This window comes from Adiantum capillus-veneris, chromosome 3, assembly GCF_014529385.1.
Source record: "Adiantum capillus-veneris isolate H3 chromosome 3, ASM1452938v2, whole genome shotgun sequence".
NCBI classification, from domain to species: Eukaryota; Viridiplantae; Streptophyta; class Polypodiopsida; order Polypodiales; family Pteridaceae; genus Adiantum; species Adiantum capillus-veneris.
The window spans coordinates 12,810,881-12,816,934 of record NC_140933.1 but is presented as its reverse complement, the minus strand read 5'-3'; the positions used below and the strand labels follow the sequence as shown (position 1 = coordinate 12,816,934).

The following is a 6,054-nucleotide window of genomic DNA, read 5'->3' as shown; positions in this document are numbered from 1 at the left end:
ATGGTTTTCTTGGCAAAGGCAAAGAGCAGGAAAGACAAGAAGAAGCTGGAGATGGGCTTGTTGAAGCCGACAGACTATGGATATAGCTCGACAATGGAGTTGCGTTATGCCATGAAGCCAAAGGGGAGTTCAAGCATCAAAGAGGTAGTTGCTTCATTGTTGGTAAGCCGTTTTGGTCATTCGTTTCAGTTTGTACCTCCAATTTGGTGTGTTGCTATACGAGAGTCTGTTAGCCCGGCTACCAAGGATGCGGTCCTAGCCGAAGAGTGTATGCATGAAGAATCAAATGAAGCTATGGATAAGAGCTCGTAGGAAAAGTTTGAAGATATTGACAAAGCGATGGTCGAAGCTGTACAGGAAGAAGCTAGCCAAGGGGTTGGGCAACCTTGCCCTACCGATTATGTTGAAGAGTGGCAGTGCATTCCAGAAGGTGTTGGTGATGTCGACCTTCCAAAAAACGAGGTAATAGATCACTGATTTCCCTTTTGCTTAGCGGATGATGTGGTTGTAGAAGAAGTCCTTGAAGAGCAGGCAAAGATGGTCGAGCAATCCAATTTGCTCTCACTCGAAGTGGTTGAAGATGAAGCATCAAAGGCTATGGTGGACGAAGATTGGCATGGTGACTCGGGTATGGAGTGTATGCCATTTGAAGAACCTACAATAGAGGGTATGCTTGGAAAACATGTAGGTTTGGATATGCAGCAGGTGGAGGCAAATTGTAGCGTATTGCTACTTTATGCTATGCTATGGATACATATGGTGTTGAAGGTTGCTCAGCTATAGGTATCTTTGTATCAGTTGCCGGGTTTTTTTGAAGAGCATTATGCTATGGAGAGCTCTGTAGCAGGTGAAAGAAGCATGATGTATGGTGGTAATGCTTCACAGGTTGGTATACAAGCTTTCTTTGTGTATGAAGCCAACGTATGGATACAGGGAATTGAAGATCGATGCTATGCCAAGCTGCACGAGAGGCTTGTTCTCGAGTTTACAAGTGCAAGAAAAAGGTTGATTATGCATGTACTAGGGATGCAGGGCTGTGCTCAATGGCATGTATTTGATCCCGGCCGAGTTTGCATCACAATTGGGAGAGCCTATGGCTTTCCATTTGACCCAGGCGGGTGCTACGGCAGATAGTGAAGCTCTCTATCTATCTACTAGATTCACTCTATCTATCTACTACTTCATATAAATACTATCTATCAACTTCTTATTATGCAATGCTACTTTACCTAAATAATGCTACGGTTGAGCATGAATGCTCAACGAGGGGGTGGGCAATGATGGTGCACCCAGTTTGTGTCGACACAGGGAGAAGCCAGCAGCAGGAATATGGCACCAGGCAGGATGATGGTATCGGACTTTGGTAGGTCTCAAATGCATTTTGGAGCAGGTCTTACAGTGATGTGTATGCCAGATGTGGCATTTTACAGGTCACGCGATGATTTTGGGCCTTTAATGATCGAGAGGTTTGCAGGTACATGAAATATAGTCACTGTTTACTCTATGGCTTGTTCTTTTTGGCTGGTTATTCAGAGTTCTTTTGGAGATCCATTCCAAACCAGAGCTTGAATGTGGCCATCTATCATGGTTGCATTGGGATTCGGAGCGGCCAATGCTTGTTGCGGTCGCCATTATCGGCAAGTATCAAAGCATCCAAAATTTAATTCTTGCGGGTCAGTTATGTTTGCTTAAATCCGTGAAGGCCTTGGTTCCAAAGCAAGGTTTCAGGGTATGGTAAGAGATGCTGAGGTTGGCTACGGGTTGCCTCTCGTGGGAATGGCAGCTAAGTTGCAAGTTAAGTTTTTTTAGAGATGGCCATGCTTAAAAAAAAAAACGAGGGGCTGCAGTTTGCATGGCGGCCCGCAGGGGGGAAGTTGCGCCAGGTGGGGGGAGTTGCCAGAGACGTGAGCAGGAGAGATGCCATCTGGAGGAGGATGCACCATCAGAAGGAAGGGCAGCTCATGAGAGCGCAAAAGAGAAGGAAGGGTAGCTCGTGCGAGCGTAGAAGAGAAGGAAGGGCAGCTCGGTTGGGGGAATTGGGGTGGCGTATGCAGAGGACTGAAGGGGTTGGCTTGTGAGAGGCCGCCACGGGCAACAAAAGAAGGGCGGGAGCACTGGAAGAAGGGTATCGACAGAGAAGTGAGAAAAAAAACTGCCATGGGCTGCTGTAGGAGAGCGTCAAAAAGGACCTGAAGGAGAGGCGGCTAGGGTGTATGAAGCAGCAAGGAAAAGCCGCCATGGGCTGCTGAGAGAGTTGACGCCATTGCAAGGAGGTGAAGGGGCCACGGGATGGCCATACTAAGCTAGTGGAGGGTCCCCAGTTGAAGCAAGGGATGCCGCCAGTGGTGATCAGGTGAAGGGCCGCCATTTGTGGAAAGTAGAGGGCTGCCTTGGGGTAGTCTATGTAAGGAAGAAGCCGCCAAGAGGAGCTCAGGAAGGAGGTTAGTAAGGAAGGCAAGCTCGGGAGCAGGAAAAAAACCGCCAGGGCTTTGTGTAAGGGTGAAGGAAGCATGGATGCTGCAATGTGCACGGGCAATAGCCCGCATCATTGTTCCAAGGTTTTTATGCATAGGTCAACTTACGGTTGTTAGTCGCCTCCAATCTATTCTTCATCTTGTCTTTTGCCGAAAATCCGTGGTAGCTGCGGCTCCGGATAGTATGTGTGTGTGTGCAAAGAGAGAAGGAGAGAGATTGTGTGAGCAAAGTCTTGTGTGTGGTCGAGGCGTGTGTCGCCTCCCTCTGTTAGTGCATTTACAAGTTGGGAAGTTGTATGCATCTAGTGGTGTCGGGGTACGGTGGTTTGTTGGTGGGTTTATTGCTGAAGTGCTCATGTGTGAGTGTGGGTAGTCATGATTGCTCATAGACGAGTCCATGGTGTGAAGGTTGGCAAATAGTGTGCATGTGTGTGTGATTGTGTGTGGCTTGGGGTGTTGGATATCTGCTGAGCTATAGAGAGGCATTTAGTTTGTGTACTGTGTGTATTCCCATTTCCCCCATCCCAATGTCCTCATGCAATTGCATTTGGCTATAGCCTTTAGTAGTCCATCAGTCTTTTTCCTAGCGTCCCTGTGAGTCACTTGAATTTCTCTACCTGTGCTTTGATCTTGATCTTTTTTTCCAGCTCTCTGAATGGGTTATTGCTAAGAGTGCTTTGATATGCAATATGACGAGCATGCAACTCCTTGGTCATGGGATTGAATATGGAGGAGTCTACTTGAAAAAATCATGTCATGAATGCCTTCTCAAAGGTTTGCATGTAGTGTGAAGGCAAAAACATGACTCTTGCATATAATCCCATGATGAAGTTTTTGCTAGGAACTTCAATTTCTAGGTTCGAGCATAATCCTCTAGTTCCTTCCACAAACACCTTCCAGGGATGCTCCACTGCTTCAATATCATTAAAAGCCGTGATATAGGTGATTAGCATTTTGGCAATCTTCACAAGAATTTGGCGTGCAAGATTTGGGACCTTCTTCGTTATGTTGACTCCTTTGAGTGTGTGAATCATATATTCTATGAGGGAAAGAGGTTATTGGTTGGCTTTGTTATTAGTAGGTAGTTGCGAACTGCAGGTCTCTTGCTTTGCGAGGAATAGAAACTATCCCAGGATCGCCTTCTGTTGATGGGACAATAGGTTGCATCAATCTAGAGATGTGGAGCATTCCTATAATATGTTTCATCTATTGGACGCCGTTTGAACCATTTATTTGACCAGACGGGTTCATTATTGGTGATTGTTTGTACCTGTACAGTAGCTACATGAACATCTTTGTATTCACCTTTGAGATTGGGCTCGATGGCCCCTCGATGGTAGGCAATATTTTTGTTTTTCATAAGAGAGCTTCCTGCCTCATCAATGGAAGTGCAATCATTTCATACCCCAGGTTCTTCATAACTTCATTAGGTGTAATCATGAGAAAGGAAGCTGACTCCAACACCCTGAGTTCATATTGCAGATATTCATTATATAAAGGATCACTTACCTTTGATATCCACAACTGAATTTCATCTTTGGCAGTTTTGGATATTAGTGTATTTGTTGGATCTTCAAACTCATATATTGTTGTTTCTATGCTCGTACTAGGAATATCTGCATGTTGACTTTCTAGCGTCACTGTTTCTGTCCTATTGTGTGAGAGACTTCTACCGTGAGTAGTTGGGCTTGCATCGTGGTTTGATTTTTTTTTTGAAATTTCACCCAATGCGTCGCGCCTTGAGCAGCCATGTCCTCCTTTGCTTTGGCTAGTTGTTTCTGTAGTTGTTCAATATTCTCATCTTTAGCTTTTTGGGAATCTTGATGTCCTTCTGTTAGGATTTGTCTGTCGTACTATTCTTGAGCAAGGGTAATCATTAGATCTTGAATTTCTTGTGTCAGCGAAGTTGGTTTAGATGACATACTTGTTGAGGTTGGTATCTCTTTCAAGGCTAAGAGCTGTGTAAGAGTCTTGCTCACCACTGCATATGAGTCTCCTAGTTTTTTGTTCTGATGCTTCTCTTTGGTCAACTCTTCTTCTAGTCGTTGTTGCTCTACCTGCAAAGTTGTGTTTATTTCATTGAATGCTTGAACTTCCTTGTAGTAATGAGCATCATTCTCTTGTTCTCTCTCTAGTTCTGACTAGAGTTGTAGTTGACTTGTTTGTAACTCCTCGATCCTGTTTTGCAATTCCAAATTGTGTTTGGCTCCCTTGGTTGCTTCCTTCTTGGTGTCTTCTGGCTCTAATTTATGCAGGTTGTAGAGTGATCTTTGGCATTAAAATTGGAGCTTGATCTATTCCAAATGTGCATAAATGTCAAAAGACATGATCATTAGCATCCCTTCATCTACCACAACCTGTGAACGAGATGCCCTTGGCTTTTGTTGTTATTTTTTACCTTGATCAGTAGTGTCAGCCTCAATTGTTGTTGTTTCTTTTGCTATCTTTGCTTGTTCATGTTGTGCTTCATGATCCGCTAGATTTGTGGTGATCTTTGGAACTATTGTCTCATCTTCTTGAACTGTTTGTTTTGTTGGCATCACTTTGCCCATTGTTTGTTCAGGTATGTCCATGGTGTACTCCTTTTTGTCCTTTTTGACCTCTAGATTAGCTACTTCTTGAGTAGCGGAAGGTATTTTTGCCTTGATTGGTGATGGCGTGTTTTCTATGTGACTTTCAATTGTGTCTAAATTAACTTCCTCCTCTTGATTTTTTGCCTTGTTAGTGTTGTTCGTATTGTCTGCCTTGTTAGACTCATCAGATGATTCAAGGTCATCAACACGTGGGCGTTGTGCTTCTTCTCTTTCCCTTTGTTCCATCTTGTGTTTAAGCTCATTCTGAATTTGTTGCTGCATCTCGCTAGCAATATTTAGATTTTTTGTTGCCTCTTTCTTTTTTGTTGTTTGATTCTTTCTAGAGCTTCAACTTTTATGTGTTGCAGAGGCATTTCCTCCTCATCCTCTCTTTCATTGTCTACCTAAGCTCCAAGGCTTCTTTTTTCCTCATTTTTTTGTTGGAGAAGTCTCTCCCTTTGTGCTTGAGCTTCTTCCATAGTTCTCCGTGTTTGTGTAATGGAATTTACATCTATAACCCTGGTAGATCTTATCTTTAGTCTTGTTTATACAATTGTAAACTCATCATCTTTTCCTTCCTCTGAAGACTGATACTCTGAAGGAGTTTCTCTATTCTTTGATTTAGCTTCATCGTTGATTGGCATATTTGATTCTGTTTTCTTGCTATCAGAGTCATGTTCTTTTGAGCTTTGCCTTATTTGCTTTATCTCTCGTAGTGGTTTTGTAGATGGTCCCACCACTGGCTTCACCGCTCTTTTGAATTTATAAATTAGTTCCATTTGTGCTTCTATAGGTGGTAATCATCAATCATGCCGAAGGCCTGGTTGGCGGTTTTGGTCATCACTGGTCCAGCATTCATATATGGTTTTCTTTTATGACTTCCTTCGATTTTTTCTTTCACTATATTGTGAAGGGTGTAATTGCCAAAGTCGCAGCTCATCCCCCTTTCTTGTTGCCACCTAGCCCCATTGCCATGACCACTGCCATATGCAAAATGGGTTCCCTGT

General features: G+C 43.7%; 2 pseudogenes; one reads left to right on the top strand and one right to left on the bottom strand.

Annotated features, from left to right (window-relative positions):
- LOC147460514 (uncharacterized) lies at positions 1-783 on the top strand (annotated as a pseudogene).
- Positions 784-1,805: 1,022 nt separating this feature from the next.
- Positions 1,806-5,329, bottom strand: LOC147460513 (uncharacterized; annotated as a pseudogene).
- Positions 5,330-6,054: the final 725 nt, after the last annotated feature.